The sequence below is a fragment of the Tachyglossus aculeatus genome, chromosome X1 (assembly GCF_015852505.1).
Source record: "Tachyglossus aculeatus isolate mTacAcu1 chromosome X1, mTacAcu1.pri, whole genome shotgun sequence".
NCBI lineage: Eukaryota > Metazoa > Chordata > Mammalia > Monotremata > Tachyglossidae > Tachyglossus > Tachyglossus aculeatus.
The window spans coordinates 87,820,422-87,843,008 of record NC_052101.1 but is presented as its reverse complement, the minus strand read 5'-3'; the positions used below and the strand labels follow the sequence as shown (position 1 = coordinate 87,843,008).

Here is a 22,587-nt window from a genome sequence, read left to right as displayed (position 1 = left end):
GACTGGTGGGGTGACAGAGCCTGCAGGGAGCAGATGGGAAGCAGAACCCAGCTAGGGACCATATCCCAGCTCCAGCTTCCACACCAACAGCTGCGGAGAGAGACTGACGGGGCCAAGGGCCTTCCCTGGAGAAGGAGCCCAGAGGGAATTGGTCCTGGTGCAGGGGCTTCTGAACACCCCCACCCCTCCCTGACATGTAGAAGCAGCGTGGCTATGAGAAGCAGTGTGGCTCAGTGGAAAGAGCCCAGGCTTGGGAGTCAGAGGTCATGGGTTCTAATCCCAGCTCCACCAATTGTCTGCTGTGTGACTTTGGGCAAGTCACTTCATTTCTCTGTGCCTCAGTTCCCTCATCTGTAAAATGGGGATTAAGACTGTTAGCCCCATGTGGAACAACCTGATTACCTTGTATTCTCCCCAGCGCTTAGAACAGTACTTGGTACATAGTAAGCGCTTAACAAATGCCATCATCATTATTATGTAGGTGATGGATGAGCCTGAGCAGGGGCTCTGCTGCTGGGGAGGTGCTTCCCCTGAGGGCATTTAAACAGGGGAACTCTCAGACAACTCAGCTGCCCCCTTTCATTCTAGCCCTCCTCTCTCCAACTTCCACCACACCAAGAAAAATCCCCATCCTAGAAGAATGGACCCTCTGGGTCCCTAGTGGGTGTGGGGGTCTGAGGGGGTGGGGTGGAGGATGATGACAAGGTCTCTGGGTTGAGCTGTGACCAGCAATTGACCAATCAATGAGTCAGGCAATGATATTGCTGGAGTGCTTTCTGTGTGCAGAGCAAACAGCATGAACCCACTGGGGCAGGAGTCGAGTCAGATTTGGGGATATAAGGAATGCAGGGCAGAAAGGGTGATGTTCCCCAACCCAGGTCATCCTTCAGTGCCCTGTACAGTGCCCTCCAGCCCAGCAGGAGACCCCCGGAGGTCATCAGAGACAAAAGGGAACAGGGTGTGGAGGAATGGGGAGAGAGGCTGGACAGATCCAGCAGGGTTGGGCCTGTGAGTCACCAGGCACAGGAGGGATTTTCCTGGGGAGGGCAAGGGGGCAGTTTTGGTTCTAAAGGCCCCAGATACCCCTGCTTTGCCACCCTAACTCTCCTCCACCCATCTTAGTTTGCCCCCTTTTGTCCAGGAGGCACTCACCCTCTGGTCCCCCGTGCCTCCCTGTTTTCTCTCTGACCCACATTTCCCGTCCCAGGACCAATCTGTCTCTCCTTGCTGCCGGGGAGATTGCCAGAGACGCAGTTCCTAATGCATCCCAGGCTGTGGGCCTCTTTGACCCTCCCACCACACTCCCTCCCCTGCCTCACTGACTCACCTCCCCAGAGAGATCCCTGCCACACTCTCGCCACGCTCCCCTTGGCAGGGGGAAGCCTCAGTCAGCAACTCCTCCTACTCCTCTCCCTGCCTGTCCTCATCTTCCTCCTTTTCCTCCTCCTCTTCCTCCCCCGTTAATAATAATAGTAGTAATGCTATTTGTTAAAGTCTTACTATGTGCCAGGCACTGTACTAAGCATCGAGTTGGATACAGTCCCTATCCCACTCTCAATCCCCATTTTACAAATGAGGTAACTGAGGCACAGAGAAGTGAACTGACTTGTCTAAGGTCATACAGCAGACAAGTGGTGGAGCTGGGATTAGAACCCACGACCAGAAGACTTCTAGGCCCATGCTCTATCCATTATGCCGTGCTGTGTCTCATTCTCCTCTTCCCCCATTTGCCTCTTCTTCCTCCTCTTTATCCTCCTTTTCCTCTTTTTTCTTCTCCTCTTTCTCCTCCTGCTCCAGGGACTTAAGGGAAAAGGGTTATGACCAGGGAATCAGGTGGGGGTAGGATGTAATGGGCGGGGTTCAATGTGGGAGGGCTGCCAAGTCTCCTCCTCCTCCACCCCTGGCTCAGCAACTGTGCTCCTCCAAGTGGGAAAGAGCAGGAGAGAGCCGGTCCCAGTCAGGTAAAAGAGTGTGACGTACAAGGAAGTGTTCCAGCCAAAGGACCTTCAGCTGCTGTTTCCCTCCAGGTCAGGGACCCATCTCACCCAAGCTCAATGGGTTTTGGTCAAAACCAGTCTGGCCTGGAGCTCTCTTGAGGGGTCCATGTGATCTGGATCAGCCTAGATAATCCCAGACCTGAGGGTTCCTAATAATAATAATAATTGTATTTGTTAAGCGTTTGTAATAGGTCAAATACAGTTTCTGTCCCACATGGGGCTCACAGTCTAAGAGGAAGAGAGAACAGGTATTAAATCCCCATTTTGCAGATGAGGAAACTGAAGCACAGAAAAGTTAAGTGACTTGCCCAAGGTCACACAACAGGCAAGTGGCAGAGCTGGGTTTAGAACCCAGGTCCTCCGACTCCCAGGCCAGTATCTTTCCACTAAGCAACGAGGGGACACTCGGAAGTATCTGCGCTTCCCAGGAGGTTACGATTATGGCCCTACAGGGCTCGTGGAACTACAAGCCAAATGCCCAAACTGACAAGAGGGAAAGTTCCTCTGGTTTTCCTGCTATCTCTCTGGCCACTCATTCTCAGTCTCTTTCGTAGGCTCCTCCTCCTCTGCCTCCCACCCTCAAACAGTGGGGGTCCCTCAAGGCTCAGTTCTGGGTCCCCTTCTATTCTCCATCCATACCCATTCCCTTGGGGAACTCATTCACTCCCATTGTTTCGACTACCACCTCTATGCCAATGATTTCCAAACCTAAATCCATCCTCTCTCCTCTGCAGTCTCATATTTCTTCCTGCCTAAATGACATCTCTAATTGGATATCCTGCCTACACCTCAAACTTAATGTGTCCAAAACAAAACTCCTCATTTGCCCACCCAAATCCTGTCCTCTCCTTTTCCATCATTGTAGACAACATCACTATTATCCTTATCTCAGAAGCCCATAACCTTGGCATTATCTTCAACTCATCTCTCTCACTCAACCCACATCTTCAATCTGTCACCAAATCCTGTCAGTTCTACCTTCACAAAATTGTTAAAATCTGTCATTTCCTTGCCATCTAAACTGTTGCTAGCTGATCTTAATTCACCTTGACTACTGCATCAGCCTCCTCGCTGACCTCCCCTCTCCAGTCTCTCCCCACTCCAGTCCATACTTCACTCTGCTGCCCAGATTATTTTTCTAAAAAAAAAAAAAATTCAGTCCACTTCTCCCCACTCCTCAAGATCTCCAGTGGTTGCCTATTCACCTCCACATCAAAGAGAAACTCCTTACTATTGATTTTTGAAACACTCAATCAGCTCTCTCCCTCCTTTTTTACCTCGCTGATTTCCTACTACAACCCAATCCACACACTTCCCTCTTCTAATGCCAACTTAGTCACTGTACCTCCATCTCGTCTATCTCTCCCCAACCCTTTTCCCACACCCTCCTTCTGGCCTGTAGCTCCCCCCCCACCCCGCCCCCATATTACAACAGACCACTACTCTCCCCATCTTCAAAGTCTTACAACAGTCACATCTCCTCCAAGAGTCCTTAGCCAATTAAGCCCTCTTTTCCCCAACTCCCTATTCCTTCTTCATTGCTTCTGCACTTGGATCTGTACCCTTTAAGCACTTGATATTTGCCCTACCCTCAGCCCCACAGCACTTATATACATATCCATAATTTATTTATATTAAGTTCTGTCTCTCCCTCTAGACTGTAATAAGCTCCCTGTGGACAGGGAATGTGTCTACCAACCCTGTTGTACTGCACTCTCCCAAGCACTTAGTAGAGCGCTCTGTACAAAGTAAACACTCAATACTAATAAAAATTGTGGTATTTGTTAAGCGCTTACTATGTGCCAAGCACTGTTCTAAGCACTAGGGTAGAGACAAGGTAATTAGGTTGTCCCACGTGAAGTTCACAGTCAATCCCCATTTTACAGATGAGGTAACTGAGGCACAGAGAAGTTAAGTGACTTGCCCAAAGTCACACAGCAGACAAGTGGCAGAGCCAGGATTAGAACCCATGTCCTCTGACTCCCAAGTCCGTGCTCTTGGCACTAGGCCATGCTGTCTCCCCAGTAAATACCACTGATTTATTGACTTGTGGCTTGGGGGCTAGGGTTCTCCCAGATAACCAAGATCTACTGCCCACAGGCATGAGCCCCCTCAAGAAATAGCAATAATAATTTTGTTAAGTGCTGATTATGGGCTAAGCACTGGCATAGATACAAGTTCATCAGGTCAGACACAGTTTCTGTGCCACATGGGGCTCATAGTCTAAGGGAGAGGGACAACAGGCATCTTCTCTCCATTGTGCAGTTGAGGAAACTGAGGCACAGAGAAGTTAAGTGACTTGCCCAAGGTCACACAGAAGCTAAGTGGCTCAGCTGGAATTAAAACCCAGGTCTTCTGACTCCCAAGCCTGGGCTTTTTCCAGGAGGCCATGCTGCTCCCCAGGGTGTCTGGGCCTACCTCAAGCCCAAGGGTTTGGGCAAAACCCCTGCAGTTCCTGAATCACCTGAGCCTGCCTTTTAATAATGCTACCAGCTGGGAGAGTGATGAGGCAGTGAGGACCGGGAAATGGAGTTCAGTCCGAGTCTAAGGAGGAGATGAGAGCAGGAAGGAGCCTGAAGGGGCAGTGAGGCGCCCTGCCTCACATGGAAAATTTCAGGGATTAGAGGTGTACATGGTGGAGCAGTTCTAGGGAGATTGTGCCCCAGGAGGCCAGGAGAGGATTGACTTAACCAGTTCCGCTCCCCAGCCTTTGGTGGTCTCTTGCTTCCACCTCCCCCAGTGATGCTTACAGCAAGAGGTTATGGCAGGAGCTGCAGGGGCAGGGTCCACTCACTCCTCTTCCCCACCAGTCCAGGTGCCCTCTGCCTCCCCCGTGCTCCCACCCCCAGCCAGGCCAGGGGAGTCACAAAGGGATTAGGAGTCAGTCGGGTGGCTGTGGGGCCATCCCCAGAGCCGGGTAATCCCAGCAGGAATGTGCCCGTGATGGCTGTGCTGGGGGCTGCCTTGCCTGGCAGTGGGGAGGGGCTCCAGGGAGACACCAGGCGAAGGAGAGCTGGTAGGGCTGGGGGTGGGGAGTTCTGTCCAGGGGTTGCACTTTTCCGCAGGGGTATTTAGCACTAAAACAAACCACCCAGTGGAAGTTGAAGAGGCACTGCTTGTGCTGGTGCCCAGCAAAGAGGTCTGAGGGAGCACGGCCTGGCTGTTGCCATGGCTAGCTTCCAAGAGTCAGACTGTGCTGGGTGGTTCATTTCCCTCCCCCCTACCCTGAAGAGGCCAAATGCTAAGGTGGGGAAAGAAAGAGTCTGAGCAACCCCCTACCCCAGATGGTTGTTTTTTGTTTTGTGTGTCTCTCTCCCTCTCTCTCCCTCTCTCTCCCTCTCTCTCCCTCTCTCTCCCTCTCTCTCCCTCTCTCTCCCTCTCTCTCCCTCTCTCTCCCTCTCTCTTCCTCTCTCTCCCTCTCTCTCCCTCTCTCTCCCTCTCTCTCCCTCTCTCTCCCTCTCTCTCCCCCCCAACCCCGCCACAGGGCCCCATGCCAGCTCTGCCCAGCTGACTATGTCCATCCTATAGGGAGCATCCTAGCAGGAGTAAGCAATTCCAGATATTTGTGAGGGAAAAGTGGCTGAGGGATTGGCAGAAGGTGGAATCTATAAAAGTCGGATTCATGAGGTGTTGGGAGGAAGGGTGTGTGTGAAGGAGGGTGAAGGGGTGGGAAGAGCCTGGACTAGGGAGCATTAATAAGTCAGACTGACCATGACCTCTGCCCACTGAGCTCCTTATCTTCCCTCCCAAACCCTGTCCTCTCCCTGACTTTCCCGTCACTGTGGATGGCACTACCATCCTTCCCTTCTCATAAACCCACAACCTTGGTGTCATCCTTGACTCCGCTCTTTCATTCACCCCACACATCCAATCCGTCACCAAAACCTGCCGGTCTCACGTTCCCAACATCGCCAAGATCCGCCCTTTCCTCTCCATCCAAACCGCTGCCTTGTTGCAGTAATCCAGTCGGGATAGTCTCTCATCCTATCCCAACTGGATTACTGCATGAGCATCCTTTCTGATCTCCCAACCTCCTGTCTCTCCCTGCTTCAGTTTATACTTCGCTCTGCTGCCCGGATTATCTTTCTACAGAAACGCTCTGGTCATGTCACCGCCCCCTCCTCAAAAATCTCCAGTGGTTGCCTATCAACCTTCGCATGAAGCAAAAACTCCTCATTATTGGCTTCAAAGCTCTCCATAAACTTGCCCCCTCCTACCTCACCTCCCTTCTGTCCTTCTACAGCCCAGCCTGCACACTCTGCTCCTCTGCCGCTAACTTCCTCAATGTGCCTTTTCTGTCCTGTCCCACTGCCAACCCTTGGCCCACATCCTACCTCTGGGCTGGAGTGCCTTCCTCACATCTGCCAAACTAGCTCTCTTCCCCCTTCAAAGCCCTACTGAGAGCTCACCTCCTCCAGGAGGCCTTCCCAGACTGAGCCCCACCTTTCCTCTGCTCCTCCTCCCCATCAATCAATCAATCATATTTATTGAGCGCTTACTGTGTGCAGAGCACTGTACTAAGCGCTTGCGAAGTACAAGTTGGCAACATATAGAGACAGTCCCTACCCAACAGTGGGCTCACAGTCTAAAAGACTATCGCCCCTACTCCCTCCCTCTGCTCTACCTCCTTCCCCGCCCCACAGCACTTGTGTATATTTGTACATATTTATTATTCTATTTATTTTATTAATGCTGTGTATATATCTATAATTCTATTTATTTTGATGCTATTGATGCCTGTCTACTTGTTTTGTTTTGTTTTCTGTCTCCCCTTTCTAGACTGTGAGCCTGTTGTTGGATAGGGATTGTCTCTATCCCTTGCGAATTGAACTTTCCAAGTGCTTAGTACAGTGCTCTGCACACAGTAAGTGCTCAGGAAATACAATTGAATGAATGAATGAATGGGACTAGGGCCTCCTCTGAGGGGCTGGATGATGAATGGAACAGGGGACACAAGGGCAACCCGGGATGTGGGGCAAGGCAGGTCATGCGAGGAAGGAGTGGGGATGGACATGAAGGAACAGCACCAAAGTGGTGCAGGATGGGTTGGATCTGGGAAAGGGCCTTGAAGTCATGGTGGGTGAGAGTCCTCAAATACATTTTGGAGTCTCCACAGAGCCTGCAACCACAAAGGTGATAAGGTTGGCAGATGTGACAGGGAGGGACCGGTGGGAGCACCTGGGCTATGAGTTTGTTTCCTGATTTCCTTTTTGGAAATGGCTCTACAATGGCACCCGAAAGGAGAAGGTGCCCAATGGGGCTGGGGCTCCTGGGATAAAGCCCCTGAGCCTTGTTGGGTGGAGTAGGGTCAATGATCTCCTTGCTAAACCAATGTCCTCTACTCTATCCTAATCCTTCCCCTTGCAGCTGCCTTCGACACTGTGGATGACTCCCATCTCCTGGACACATTATCCAACCTTGGCTTCACTGACACTGTCCTCTCCTGGTTCTCCTATCTTTCTGGCTGCTCATTCTCAGTCTCTTTCACGGGCTCCTCCTCTGATTCCCACCCCCTAAATGTGGGAGTCCCTCAAAGCCCAGTTCTGGGACCTCTTCTAGTCTCCATCTACAACCACCTGTCTAAGCCCGCTTTTCCCTTTCTTCAATTCCCTTCTGCATCGCTCTGACTTGCTCCCTTTATTCATGCTCCCTCCCAGCTCCACAGCATGTATGCATATCTGTAATTTATTTATATTAATAATAGTAATGATGGCATTTATTAAGTGCTTACTATGTGCAAAGCACTCTTCTAAGCGCTGGGGAGGTTACAAGGTGTTCAGGTTGTCTCACGGGGGGCTTACAGTCTTCATCCCCATTTTACAGATGAGGTAACTGAGGCATAGAGAAGTTAAGTGACTTGCCCAAAGTCACACAGCTGACAAGTGGTGGAGCCGGGATTTGAATCCATGATCTCTGACTCCAAAGCCCGTGCCATGCTGCTTCTCTGTCTGTCTCCCCCTCTAGACTGTAAGTTCGTTGTGGGCAGGGAATGTGTCTGTTATATTGTTCTCTCCCAAGCACTTAGTACAGTGTTCTGCACACAGTAAGTGCTCAATAAATACAGTTGACTGACTGGCTGACCCACTCCCTTGTACTCATTCACTCCCATGACTTCAACTACCACCTCTATGCAGGTGATTCCCAAATCTACATCTCCAGCCCTGATCTCTCTCCCTCTCTGCAATCTCATAGTTCCTCCTGCCTTCAGGCAGGATGTCCTGCTGATGCTCAAATTTAACATGTCCAAAATAGAATTATTCATCTGCCCACCCAAACCCTGTCCTCCCCGTGACTTTCCCATCACTGTAGACAGCACCACCATCCTTCCTGTCTCACAAGCCCATACCCTTGGTGTTATCTTTGACTCCTTTCTCTTTCAACCCACATGCTAAATCTATCACCAGATTCTCTCAGTTCAGCCTTCACATTGCTAAAATCCCCCCTTTCCTCTCCCTCCAAACTGCTACCACATTAATACAAGCACTTATCCCGCCTCGATTATTGCATCAGCCTCCTTGCTAACTTCCCTGCCTCCTGTTTCTCCCCACTTCAGTCCATACTTCACTCTGCTGCCTGGATCGTTTTTCTACAAAACTGTTCAGTCCATATTTCCCTACTCCTCAAGAACCTCCAGTGGTTGTCCATCCTCCTCTGCATCAAACAGAAACTCCTTGCCATTTGGTTTAAAGCACTCAATCACCTTGTCCCCGCCTACCTTACCTCCCCGATTTCCTACTACAAATCAGACCGCGCATTTCACTCCTCTAATGCCAACCTACTCACTGTACCTCGATCTCGTCTATCTCACCGCTGACCCCTTGCCCACATCCTCCCTCTGGCCTGGAACACCCTCCCACTTCATATCTGACAGACCACCACACTCCCCACCTTCAAAGCCTTATTGAAAGAACATGTCCTCCAATAGGCCTTCCCTAATTAAGCCCTCATTTCTTCTCTCATTCCCTTCTACATCACCCTTGCACTTGGATTTGCACTCTTTATTCACCCCTCCCTCATCTCCACAGCACTTATGTACATATCTGTATTTTATTTATGATGATGTTGATGATAATGGTACTTGTTAAGTGCTTACTATGTGCCACGCAGTGTTCTAAATGCTAGGGTAGATACAAGTTAATCAGGCTGGACACAGTCCATGTTCCACATGGGGCTCACACTCTTAATCCCCATTTTATAGATGAGGTAACTGAGGCCCAAATAAGCGCAGTGACTTGATCTATGTCACACAGCAGACAAGTGACAGAGCCAGGATTAGAACCCAGGTCCTTTTGAATTCCCAGGCCCATGCTCTATCTACTAACCATGCTGCTTATATTAATATCTGTCTCCCCATCTAAACTGTAAGCTCATTGTGGGCAGGGAAAGTGTTTACCAACTCTGTTATAGTGTACTCTTCTGAACACTTAGTACAGTGCTCTGCACAAAGTAAACAATCCAATAAATATGATCAATTGAGTCCAGGCCATCCAGGGACAGGGGAAAAGTCATGGAGATGTGTAGTGGGGAGAGAAACATCAGCTGCTGATGAACAGTGGCCCCTCCACTGACCGGGGAAAAAAACCTCTGGATTTTAGAAAGCAGTGTCAACCTGGGCATGGGCCCAGAGTCTTTCTGCTTGGTGTGTATGAGGGGTTTAGTGGGGTGGGGTTGAGGGGTTCTGTGTGGTTTGCATGTGGATGTATGTGTGTGCACTAGTATGCCACTACTATTGTGACTTGAACTGTCAGCATTCCCAGTCCACGGGATCTTGGTCTGGGAGGTGAGGAGGGCAGAGAGAGTCAGATTAACTCTTTAGAGAGTGGGCTTGGATAATGGGCTTAGTGGTGGATCTAGAATCAGGTGGTCAGGGCTTGGGTCAAGGGCTTGGTCAAAGGGTAGAGGATGGGGAAGGACTGGGTTTGGGACCTGGTTGGGTCTCTTCCTCTTCCTGGGCCTCAGTTTCCCTATCTATAGAGTGGGTCTAGAGCATTATGATTGGCAAAGAGTTAATCTGGACATCAGGAGCAGACTCATCACCTGCCTGTGCCACCCCCACCCCCCCCCGCCCCGCCTCCTGCGAAGAAAGCAAACCGAGGGGGAAATCAAGTCCTCCTCAAAGGCTCCCGCCACAGCCGTGAGATCATCTGCCTGATCTGGATAGGTCCGGGATGCCTGACTTCTCAACCAGGTCCTGCTGCTTCATTCTGAGACCTCCTTCCCCTCAGTTTCTTCTAGGATCTTCGCCACTCCCCTCCCCTGTGGCCTATGTGCATGGGGGACCCAGTTGACCCAAAGAGAAGACCGTGAGCCTGTTGTTGGGTAGGGACCGTCTCTATATGTTGCCGACTTGTACTTCCCAAGCGCTTAGTACAGTGCTGTGCACACAGTAAGCGCTCAATAAATACGATTGAATGAATGAATGGTGTGGAAAGGGTTAAGGGTTGCCGTGAATGCCAGAGATGCCCAGGGAAGGGGTGGGAGCTGGTGCTGGGTGATCTACTTCATCTGTCTCCAGCTGGCTAATGACCTTTTCTCCCCTAGCCAGCTCCTCCCCCTCCCCAGGCCTTCTGATCCCAGGCTCTGGTCTCACACCCCTAAGCCCTGACCCCCCTCAGCTTCTTGCCCTTGGACCCTGCCTCCCACCTCCCTAACCCTTCCACTCCCAGCCCTAGGCCCAACCTACTTCAGACTTGTCAGTGGCAGGAAGGGACGGTGAACGAGATGACATGGAGGTTACCTTGTCACTGGGGCGCCCCTCTCTTACAAGATCACATGGTAGAGTACCAGCTAAGTCCCCGAGATTTGTGAGACTTCCTCCCTGTGTCTCTCCTCCCTGCTCCTACCTTAGCATCTGCTTCCCCCTCCCCGATACCCGTGGTAAGGACACCGGAGGACCCGGTCCCCTTCGGCCCTAACCTGTGGAACCCAGGCCCTTTGGTGGCGCTGGCTAGGGCCTAGCCTGATGCCCTCTCCTTGGCCTTTGATCTCTTATCTGGAAGAATGGAGGGGGATATAGACACCAGGTGATCCAGGGAGGAGAGGGGCGATGAGGGAGCCAGTTGGACTTCCCACCTGAACACTGGTTCCAAGAGCCCAACTCCTGTCAGCTGCTTGGGAAAGGAGGTGAGCTGTGAGAGTTGAGTGGCCTGGCCCAATCTTTCCTCCCCACCATGCACTTGTTTTCCTGCGCCTGGCAGGCCCCCTCCCTGCCCAGATGGAGAAAACAGGAGCTGGAGAAGAAGTTGTGATGTGGCTGGTGCTCCCCCAGGGGCTGACCTCACCCCGAAAGGAATGTGCAGGAGCGTGGGCTGCCAAGAGGCGGGGACCCTATCGAGTGGGGGTATGGGCTGAGCTGCTGCTCACTGCTTTCCCCAGGCGCTGTCATTAGTGGCACCTTCCCTCCCTCTTTCCCTTTCTTCTCCCTCCCTCCCTCCTTCCTTGTCAGCACCTCCACCACAGCCCTGGCCCTGACCACTCTGTCCTCAGCCTGTTCCTGAGCCCCAGACCCCACCAGCTTTCTGTTCCAGAACTGATTGTCTTCTCTGGTCCCACTGCTCATTGCACTGGTTGCAGCCCCCTGATCCCCCTCCCCACCCTCACTCCTCCTCCCTGGATTCCCTCCTGCTTGTTTCTGCAGAGCCAGAAAACCCCAGAAGAAGTGGACAGGGCTAAGAGATAGATATTGGTCCAGGAGTTGATGGGGGTGTGGGGGGCTGGATCCTATCTGTCTCCAGGGATTAGGGTGGGAGGGAGAAGGCCAGCTGCTCCCCAGTAAACCAGGAAGATTCCAGAAGCCATCTGACAGAAAGAATTTGGAGGTGGGAGAGTGTGGGACAGATTCCCCAACTCTTCCCCCTGTCACTCTTCGCCTCCCCCACCCAACTAAATCAGGATCTGAGAGGGATCTGGGACCCTGATGGGACTTGGGGGGAGCCTGGGTTAGGAGAGACCATTGGGGACAGTTGTGTCAGGCTGAGAGTACAGAGTTTCTCTCTCTCACCTCTGGGAGTTGCAAGCTCCAGGAGGAAAGGGAAACTCCAGACTAAGAAGGGAGAGCAGCTTTGAGCCGAAGCCCAGAGCCCCCTAAGAGACTGATTCTCTGCAAGGGGCTAAGGGCCTCTTGCATCCCGAGAGTAAGGATGGAGCAGCAGATGAAGATGAAGGGAAATATCTTTCTTTGTGGGGAGGGGGGTACTTGGGAGAGTATCTGCCCCTCTATGGGAAGCCTCCCCAGACATTTTATGTATAGTCCTCTTCCCTGGGTCCTCCTCTAGCCCTTTCTCCCAAAATATGGTACCTCATCTTCCGATCCCAGGCCCCATCACCACCCACTTCCCACCAACCAACTCCATCCCCACCCACCTACACCCCACGTACCCTAGAGCCCAATCGAGAGACCACCTTGCCTCCACCCGAAGGTCTATCTCTATCATTGACTGGTTCTCTCTCTCCAGAGGTGGGTGTCCCAATTTCCACATCAGGATCTGTCTCTTCTCAGAAGGCTCTGGGTGGGGTCTGGGGTGCCCCAGGAGCGGGAAGCCGTGGAGCCGCTGACCTTAATGGCTAAAGCAGGTGGCCTCTGGAGGCAGCCTCACATTCCTGAGTCTGGGCAAGCCTACATGTGGTTGGAATGAGCCACAAGCCTGCCCTGCCCGGCCCTGCCACTTTCCTGTCATCTCAGCCCTCTCTGATACAGCACCCCCATAATAAGAAGAACCCAGGTAGGGGCTGGGGGTGCCTGCTTCACCTGCCTTACTCTGTGCCCAGCTCAGCTTTGCCGCTACTGCCTCAAGGACCTTTCAGAGCAATGCCCACTCCGTGCAGAAAGGGAATGGGGTGAGTGGGCGCGGGGGTGGGGTGGGGTTAGAAACGATAACAAAGATGCCCAGCGGCCTTTGTGTGTCTGGTGGGAGCAAATAGAAAGGGGCCAGGTGGGATGGGTGGTGCTCAAGGGCTGCAGTGCAGGAAAGCAAAGGTAACCTGAGGCTGTTGCGCAGGGATTTGGTTGGGGGTGGGGGAAAGCGTTTGGAGGAGGAGCAGCATGGTATAGTGGATAGAGCATGGGCTTGGGAGTCAGAAGGTCATGAGTTCTAATCCCGGCTCTGCCACTTGTCAGATGTGTGACCTTGGGCAATCCACTTTGCTTCTCTGTGCCTCAGTGACCTCATCTGTAAAATAGGGATGAAGACTGTGAGCCCTGTGCGGGACAGGGACTGTGTCCAACCTGATTTGCTTGTATCTACCCCAGCTCTTAGTACAGTGCCTGGCACATAGTAAGCACTTAACAAAATACCATAATTATTTTATTAATTGTTATGGTGATCTGGGAAAAGATGTCCTGGCTGAGGTGCCCTGGGTAACTTGCCCCTTTCTCCAGCAGGCTAACCCTGCCCAGTCCTCCCTGGCTGAGAAAGGTTGGGACTCATTATGCCCATTGTACAGAAGGATAAACTGAGGCCCAGCACAAGGATATGCAAGGTCAGGCAGTGGGAGAAGGGCAAAGCTGGGACCCAAACCTAGGAGTCCTGCCTCCCATTCCAGGACTGAACCCTAAATGGGGTTTGCCAGAGTTCGGGTCCAGCTCAGAGGTGTGTGTGGGCGTGCGCACACGCCAGTCCTGTCAATGCAGTTTCAATTGACAGGGCACCCCAGGGGTCAGAAGTCAGGTCAGAGGACTGGTTTCCCAGATCTGCCACTTGTCTGCTGTGGGACCTTGGGCAAGTCACTGAACTTCTCTGTCCCTCAGTTTCCTCACCTGGAATGGGGATTCAATACCTGTTCTCCCACATACATAGACTGTGAGCCCCATGTGGGACAGGGACTGTGCCCAACCCATTATCTATATCTACTTCAGTTCTTAGTACAATGCCTGGGACATAGTAAGCGCTTAACAAATACCATAAAAAATGAGTTCCCAGTCAGCATGTGATGGCTTGGGGGAAGGTGAAATGTGCCAGTCAGTCAGTTGTATTTATTGAGCGTTTACTGTGTGCAGAGCACTGTACTAAGCGCTTGGGAGAGTATGATATAACAAACTGACACATTCCCCACCCACAATGGGCTTACAGCCTAGAGGGAGAGACAGACATTAATATAGATAAATAAATCACAGATATGTATGTAAGTGCTGTGGGGCTGGGAGGGGGGATGATTAAAGGGAGCAAGTCAGGGTGTTGCAGGAGGGAGTGGGAGAAGAGGAAAGGCGGGCTTCTTAGTCAGGGAAGGCCTCTTATTGAAGACACATCTCCAAGGCTTTGAAGGAGGGGGAGAGTAATTGTCTGTTGGATATGAGGAGGGAGGACATTCCAGGCCAGAAGCAGGACATGGGCGAGAGGCAGCGGCGAGATAGACGAGATCAAGGTACAGGGAGAAGGTTAGCATTAGAGGAGTGAAATGTGCGGGTTGGGTTGTAGTGGGAGAGTAGCAAGGTGAGGTAGGTGGGGGCAAGGTGATTGAGTGCTTTGAGTGCTGGGCGAGAGTCAGACGGTATTTAAGAGCTTACTATGTGCCACACACCGTACTAAGCGCCGGGGCAGACACCAGCTAATCAGGTTAGGCGCAGTCCCTGTCTCCCGTGGGGCTCCCAGTCTTCATCCCCATTTTACAGATGAGGAAACTGAGGCCCAGAGAAGTGACTTGCCCAAGGTCACACAGCAGACAAGAGCTTAGAGCGCTTAGGACAGTGCTCAGCACACAGTAAGCGCTTAACAAATGCCATCATCAGACAAGAGGCGGAGACGGGATTAGGCAGATCGGGTGAGGCCATTAAGAGCTGTGTGTCCCCCTTCTTGACTGTGAGCCTGCTGTTGGGTAGGGACCGTCTCTAGATGTTGTAAAATTGTACTTCCCAAGCGCTTAGTACAGTGCTCTGCACACAGTAAGTGCTCAATAAATACGATTGAATGAATGAATGAATGCTTTAAAGACAATGGTGAGGAGTTTCTGTTTGATGCTGAGGTAGATGAACAGCCACTGGAGTCTCTTGAGGAATGGGGAAACATGGCCTGAATGTTTTTGTAGAAAAATGATCCGGACAGCAGAGCGAGGTATAGACAAGAGTGGGGAGAGACAGGAGGCAGGTCAGCAAGGAGGCTTGATACAGTAATCAAGGCGGGACAGGATAAGTGATTGGATTATCATGGTAGCAGCTTGGATGGAGAGGAAAGAGCGGATTTTAGCAATGTCTTGAAGGTCGAACCGAAAGGATTTAGTGATGGATTGAATATGTAGGTTGAATGAGAGAGAGGAGACAAAGATAACATCAAGGTTATGGACTTGTGAGACAGGAAGGTTGGTGGAGCCATCTACAATGATGGGAAAGTCACGGGGAGGAGAGGTTTTGGGTGGGAAGATAAGAAGTCTGTTTTAGACATGTTAAGTTTGTGGTGATGTTGAGAGGACATCTAAGTGTCCAGAGAGGAAGTGACACAACAGCAGAAGGGGTTTTTCCAGTGCAGTGACCTCATCTCCTCCAACCTCACAATTCCCCTCTTCCACCATGGCCCCCAGTGCATCCCAGACTTTCTAACTGGGGTTGGGGGCATGCCAGGGTCTCTGCTCCCTGTGCTGAATGCAGTCTGCTTTGGAGTGGGCTGTCCAATATCCTGCCATCCTGCTGCACCCTGTTGGTGAGCCAGAAGCGAAGGAATAAAGGGCTCTTGCTTTTTTGGTTTCTTGGACGCAGTTGAGAGAAGAACAGGTCCCTGGGGGACCTTGCTTCCTTGCAGGGAGGGCCGCTGGTCCCCTCTGAGCCGGGATGACTCAGGAGCCCATTGAGGAGGATGAGAAGTGGGGAGGGAAGGGTTACCCCAGGTTGAAGGACTGGTCTTGCTTTGGGCTCCAGGGTTAGATGTTAGGGTTACAGGTGAGGCAACTGAGGCATGGAGAAGTGAAGCGATTTGCCCAAGGCCACACGGCAGACGAGTGACCTTCTGCATCCCAGGCCCATGCTCTATCCACTACGCTCCTTCCCCCCCCTCACCTGATGCTCTGGATCACCAGTTCTGCTGATGCCACTCCCTCCTGCTTCCCAGTAGCTCCAGTTTTCCCAAGTTGCTCTAGCAGTCACATCCAGGGCTGTCTGGGCCCTCCTTATCATTGCCTGCCATCAGACCCTGGCCCAGGCAACCTCGGATGACAATGGTGGAGGCAGCTCCTTTTCCGTTTGCCCTGCAGTCAGGATTCACTGTAACACCCTCCGTGAGCAGGACTGAGGACTCCCTGAGACGTGGAGGTTGCACGTGAGGCCCCAAAAGGGACTTGGGCCAACACAGGTCTCCCTGGCAGGTCAGAGAGAAGATTGGTGCAGAGCTTTAGGTAATGGGTATCAAGGATGGAGGATAGATGAGTGGGGTGTGTCCGCACGAGGGACACTCAGACTTTGGGGGTACTTGGAGGGGCAAAGGTTGATGTGACTTGGTGCCTAGCGTCGTAAGTCCTGGGCACCCGCTCCCTATAACCCAAGCCTCCTACAAAATAAAATGCCTGCTTTTCTTTGAAGCCCACGTCCCAGCCGGAGTTTGGCCAGTCAATCAGTGTGCGTTTGTCAGAGTGGGTGTTTCTCTGGGTCTCCGTGTATTTGTATATGTGTGTGACAGGGTGTTTCTGTATTGCATGTTTTTCAACGGAGATAAGGGTAAGGATAAAGAAAGGGAGCACTGTGAGTGCAGCGGGTAGCTGGCTGAGAATCTGGGCCCTGCTAGGTGCCGCTTGAGTAGTAGTAGCAGTGATGGCATTTAGTGAATGCCCACTTGGTGCAGTGCACTGTATGAGTACTTGGGAAGTAAAGACGAACAAAGTGACACATTCCCTGCCCGCAAGTATGATACCAGGTATGATGTGCTGGAGCAGCATGACATAGTGGACAGAGCACAGGCCTGGGAGTCAGAAGGTCATGGGTTCTAATCCTGGCTCCGCCACTTTGCTGCGTGGCCTTGGGCAAGTCACTTCACTTCTCAAGTGCCTCAGTTACCTCATCTGTAAAGTGGGGATGAAGACTGTGAGCCGCATGTGGGCCAGGGACTGTGTCCAACCCAATTTGCTTGTATCCCCCCCAGCGCTTAGTACAGTGCTTGGCACATGGTAAGTGCTTAACAAATACCATTATTATTATTATTATTACTAAGCACTTGGGAGATCAAACAGAAGCACAAAACATATTCCCTGCCCACAAGGAGCTCACACTCTAACCAGAGTCACAGACAATGAAGTATCGAATAGTCAGTCATATTTGTTGAATGCTTACTCTGTGCAGAGCACTGTACTAAGCACTTGGGAGAGTACAGTATAACAATATAACAGACACATTACCTGCCCACAATGAGCTTACAGTCTCGAATAAGTATATAAACACAAGGCCCCAGGATAGACATAAAGAAGTGCATAAGTGCAAGAGGCAACTGAATGGATGATAAGATTTGGGGTGTTGATAATAAGTCCGGGAAGGCTTGTTGGAGGAGGTGGAATTTTAGTGGGGGCTTTAAAGACGGAGGCGGGAGGGAGTTCCAGGCTCTGGGAACAGTGGGAGCAAGAGGCATTTGAGTTGAGAGTGGATCCTTCACCCCCTCTGGAGAGGTTGGAGTCACAGCTTCATATTAATGTCTGTCGTCCCCCCCCCCCCCCCCCCCACTCTAGACTGTAAGCTCGTTGTGGGCAGGGAACGTGTCAGCTAATTATGTTGAAGTATACTCTCCCAAGGGCTTAGTACAGTGCTCTGTACATAGTAAGCGCTCAATAAATATTCTTTATTGATTGAGCTGCAGCCAAAGACTTGGAGAGAGATGGGTATGTGCAGCTCTGCATTCTCCAAGGAACAGGGAGCCCCACCCTGAGGAGGAGCCCCTGGCCCTGGGAATTCCAGCCTGACCTTGGGGAGAGAGCCTCTGGGGGAAGGAGGGAGTGCGAGAGAGACCTTCAGCCAGGCTGCTGCAGCCTAAACATCCCCTGGCCGGGAGCCACCCTCCTGGCCCCTGGGCTCCTTCCCCCTTTCTCCTCCTCCGGGGCAAAAAGAGCCTTCCCCCATCCTGGCCCAGCGAGCCAGAGCCAGTCCTATGGGCTTGTAGTGAGGAGCAGTGTTCGGAGCAGGCTGTGGAAGACCTAGAAGGTGAAGGGGGAATCGGAGGTGAAAAACACAGCCCACACCTTGGTAGGGTCTTTGGACTGGGGGCTGAGTCCAGGACTAAACTCTGAAGCTACAGAAATGGAGGAGACTAGGGGTGTCAGGGTGTTGGTGGTAGTGGTGGCTCCACCTCCAATGAAATGAAGGCACTGCCCTTTATCTGCTTTGAGTCATCTTCGGTGAACCCAAGCCACCTGGCCCCCCAAGATGAGAATTGTCCAGTTCATCTTTCTGTGGGCTGGGGCCCCTCATGGAAGCCCCTGTCCCCTTCCTGACACATGTGTCCAGAGGCATGGAACCCTAAGCGCCAGGAGCAGTAGTCACTTCCACCGGGAGCAGAGGCCTTGGACTGGGGGGTTAGGGGGGGTTGAGGGAGTGGATAGCACTTGCTGATCTTGGCAGCTCACAGTGGAAAACTGGAAACAGTCAAAGAATTTTGTTTGTGTGGGGCTGGATGGGGGCCCACAGTTGCAAGACAGCTGAGCGGAGGGAGAGGAAGGACCATGCAGGGACAGCTGTCTGTGCATGCTCATGGTTGTGCACACACACACAAAACCCTCTTACCATTGAAAACTGGGTTAAGAATTGCCTTCCAGGGATTGCCTTCCCTTCCCCTCTTCCTCTCCATCACACACTCTGTGCCCCTTTCCTGAGTCAGACCTTCTCAGCCTAGGGACTTTAAGGAAGGTTAGGCTCCTGCCACACCTGCCCAACCATGTGGGAATTACACACTTGCCTTACACTTGGGGACTTCCCTTCCTCCCCACTCCCCCAACCAACTTAATAATACCACTACTAATAATAATAATGGCATTTATTAAGCACTTACTATGTGCAAAGCACTGTTCTAAGCACTGGGGAGGTTACAAAGTGATCAGGTTGTCCCACGGGGGGCTCACAATCTTAATCCCCATTTTACAGATGAGGGAACTGAGGCACAGAGAAGTGAAGTGGCTTGCCCAAAGTTACACAGCTGACAAGTGGTGGAGTCGGGATTCGAACCCATGACCTCTGACTCCCAAGCCCGGGCTCTTTCCACTAAGCCACGCTGCTTCACAAACCCCTCATAGTAGTAAGGGCATTTATTGAGTACTCCCTCTGTGCAATGCACCGTACTACGTTCCTGGGAAAGTACAACACTTCAGCGAGATGTTCCCTGCTCACAAGGCACTTATTCCCTTTCCCTGCCCACCAGCCCATTCCAGTAGATTTCCAGAGCTGGGACAAGACTACTATTCTTATCTCCCTTGTGACTGACATGGAAACTGTCAAAGGGCAATCCCTTGCCCACCCAGCCCCTCCAAAGAGAGTTAGGATGCCAGTCCAGAAGGAAGACCCTGACATCTCTCCTCCCATTTGGCACTCTTCCCATGGCACAGATCAGAGTCCAAGCACTAAAGGATGAAGCTCAGTCTGGCACAGTCACTGTCCTGTGGATCTTGAGTGTACTGAATTAGGGGTTGACAAGGTCACCCCACTCCTGGGGTTATTCCAGGTCAGAAGGAGCCTGAGGCAAGGTGAGCAGGAGATCCAGCTTTGCTCCAGTTTAGTCCCTTGCATTGGGGAACGAGCTCAGCACCACATAGGTGTCCCTGTCTCACCCCTACGGGAACCCCAGCCCTCCTTGACACAGGGAATCATGCCATCCAGATGTGATGCCGTGGGCTAGGCCAGAGCAAGAGGCTGGGGTCAGCGCAGGAGACGGGGATGGGCCAAAGGGAGAGAGAAGTAAAGAAGGTTTAGCTCCTTAAATTCCTCTTGGAGAATTTTCTTTCAGCCCCTCCCCTCTTCCACGGGTCTGGGTAGGGTGGGGATAGTGGGTAACCCTGCGGGTGAACTGGAACCCGGTTCGAGTGTTTGTCACACTGTGTATTATATGTGGTTCTGGCTGCGTATCCAAAAGGCAGCGTCTGACCACAGATCACCTCATCCCATCTCACGCTCCAGCTTCGGCTGAAGCAAGATAGAGAGCGCGCAGGCAGCGGGAACGGAGAGACTTGGGCAGAGCAGCTGGGCTTTGCAATGACTCCTTCTTGTGTGTGGGGAAATGTTAGTGTGCCACGGTAATGTACCGTCTTCTTACTTACCCGTGTTATCGGATGTGTTGGCTAATGTGTGTCTGGCCTTAACCCACTACCAGCACCACCACCACCACCGCTCACGGTCTCCCTGGGCTCCGGGGCCGCGTGGCTGGGGATTTGGCTCCCGGTCCCTCCCCCTTGTGTCCCCTGCCCTGCCCTCGCCGCCTCCCTCTCCCGGCCCTCTGCCGCCTACCCCGGCGGACTGCGGGCTGCCTCCCTCCCGCGCCGAGATTAGCGGAGGGGGGGGAGGGCAGGGGAGGAGAGGCCGGGCCCGCTGTGCCCGAAGCCAGGGAGGGTGAGGTGGGCGGAGGGAGCCTGCGGGAGGTTCCGGCAACATCTGGAAGCGGCGAAATCCAGCTGTGCAGCCCCGGAGGCAGCCGGAGCTGACTGAGTTCGTGGCAGCGGCGGCGGCGGCGGCTCTCCACTGGGTTGGCGCCTGCCTGCCATCCCGCTCCTGGGGCCGGAGGAGTCGCCGGGGCCGGCAAACCCCTACCCCCCACCCCGTCCCTCACTGCTCTCGGCGGTTGGACCGGGTCCTGGGGGGTCCCGAGCCTGGGTTCCCCCCCACCAGGAGCCAAACCAGGTGAGGGGAAAGAAGGGGAACGCCGGTGGGGGGGGAGGATATTGTGAGTCCTGGGCCCCGGGAGGTTTGGCCGCAGGGGGGTCGGAGGGAGAATCGTGGGGGGGCTTGGAGCTCCTCGGAGAGGGCCACTCCTCATCTCCCTCATCATCATCAATCGTATTTCTTGAGCGCTTACTATGTGCAGAGCACTGTACTAAGCGCCTGGGAAGTACAAATTGGCAACATGTAGAGACAGTCCCTACCCAACAGCGGGCTCACAGTCTGAAAGGGGGAGACACAGAACAAGACCAAACATACTAACAAAATAAATAGAATAGATATGTACAAATAAAACAGAGTAAGAAATATGTACAAACGTATATACATCTATACAGGTGCTGTGGGGAAGGGAAGGAGGTAAGATGGGGGGGATGGAGAGGGGGACGAGGGGGAGAGGAAGGAAGGGGCTCAGTCTGGGAAGGCCTCCTGGAGGAGGCCCCTTAAAGCCCCTTCAGTTCGGCCCGGGCGCCCGGTTCGAGGCTCCTGCTGCGGGTACCACGCTTTGGGGTCCAGTTTTTTTTACTTTGTTTCGGGGGAGGTTGGGCGGGGGGGTGGGAAGAGGATGCCGAGGTCCTCAAGGAGTACTAACACCGTTCGTTTGCCCCTTTCCGGGGCTCCCGGAAGGAGAGTCGGGGCTAGACGTCCTGCCCCAGCGACCCCTTTTCTCTTCTTAGTTTCCCCAAGGCCGGGCGAGCCGGGCAGTGTCGCAGGGAGTGGATAGGGGTAACACCTGCGGCCGTCCTACTTTGGTCTGGGGAACTTAGAGGATGGGCCACACGGAGCATCGGGGTGAGCGGGCACCCGAGAATGGGGCCCGTCTGCAGTGGGGTCAGGCGCCCTGCCCCGGCTGATCCCTTCCCAACCTGGATGACTGTGCTGCGGGAGGGAAGGAGAGGAGTCGCGAGAGGAACGAGAAAGGAAAGGGTCCTGGGCCCTGAAGTCTTCAGTCCCAGCCACCCCGCTGTCAGGAGAAACTGAGACCAGGTGACCCGAGTCACCCGAGGCCTTTAATGGCTGTCCGGCGGTCTCCCTCCTGTCGCCAGGGTGACCAACGGGTGACCCAGCCGAGGCGGAGGACGGAGGGTCGGGGCTTTCCTCCCTTTCGCTGTCACAGCAGCTCGCCCGGCTTGGTCGTTTAAAGAGGCCAAGCGGGAGAGGCGGGCCGAGGGGTCAGGGGTCGCTGCGGTCCCCGGGACTCGAGGCCGGGACAGCCGTCTGTCCCATGGGAACCTTGAGGGCCGGCGGGGGACAGCGGAGGGAGGAAGCTCGGGGCCCGCAAGCTGCAGCCCAAGCTGAGGAGCAGGGCAGCCACCTGCAGTTGGGGAAAAAAACAACTGGAGGGGGGACCGCACTCCACCGGCCTAGTCTTCTCTTTCCAGAGCCTGGGGTCTCCGATGCTTTCGCCTTCCAGCACTGGCCAGGACCTACCTGGCCTGCCGCCGCCTAACATCTAATCGGAGGCTTTATCCTCGGCCAGGGTTCGAGATTAGCTCTCCCTCACCTAAACCGGCGGCAGGGAAAAGCTGCTGGCACTGAGAGGCGGGAGGCTTCCAACGAAGAGCTCAGCCCATCCTCCGTGCCTCGTTCCCGAAATCCAGCGCGGCCCATTCTGGGAAGTGGAGCACTCCCCAGAGGGGGTGACGTTTTGAAGACAGTTGGATTCCAAGAGGGGGTGGTGTTCTGGGGAGCGAGGAAACATGATGATGATAATAATAATAATAATGGTATTTGTTAAGCACTTACTATGTGCCAAGCACTGTTCTAAGTGCT

At 53.1% G+C, this 22,587-nt stretch overlaps 1 protein-coding gene across 6 annotated transcripts in view; it reads left to right on the top strand.

Moving 5' to 3' along the window:
* SEMA3B (semaphorin 3B) overlaps positions 1–22,587 on the top strand; it is a 49,335-nt gene that overhangs the window by 6,475 nt on the left and 20,273 nt on the right. For 2 of the 6 annotated variants that reach the window (XM_038772864.1, XM_038772860.1), the window contains exon 1: positions 20,696–20,778. The exons of 1 other annotated variant lie outside the window; for it this stretch is intronic. The gene's annotated coding sequence lies outside the window, so the exon portion shown is untranslated. Of the gene's footprint in view, positions 1–20,587; positions 20,779–22,587 lie in introns of those variants that run through there. 3 more of the 6 variants (XM_038772863.1, XM_038772862.1, XM_038772865.1) reach the window with 2 other exon arrangements.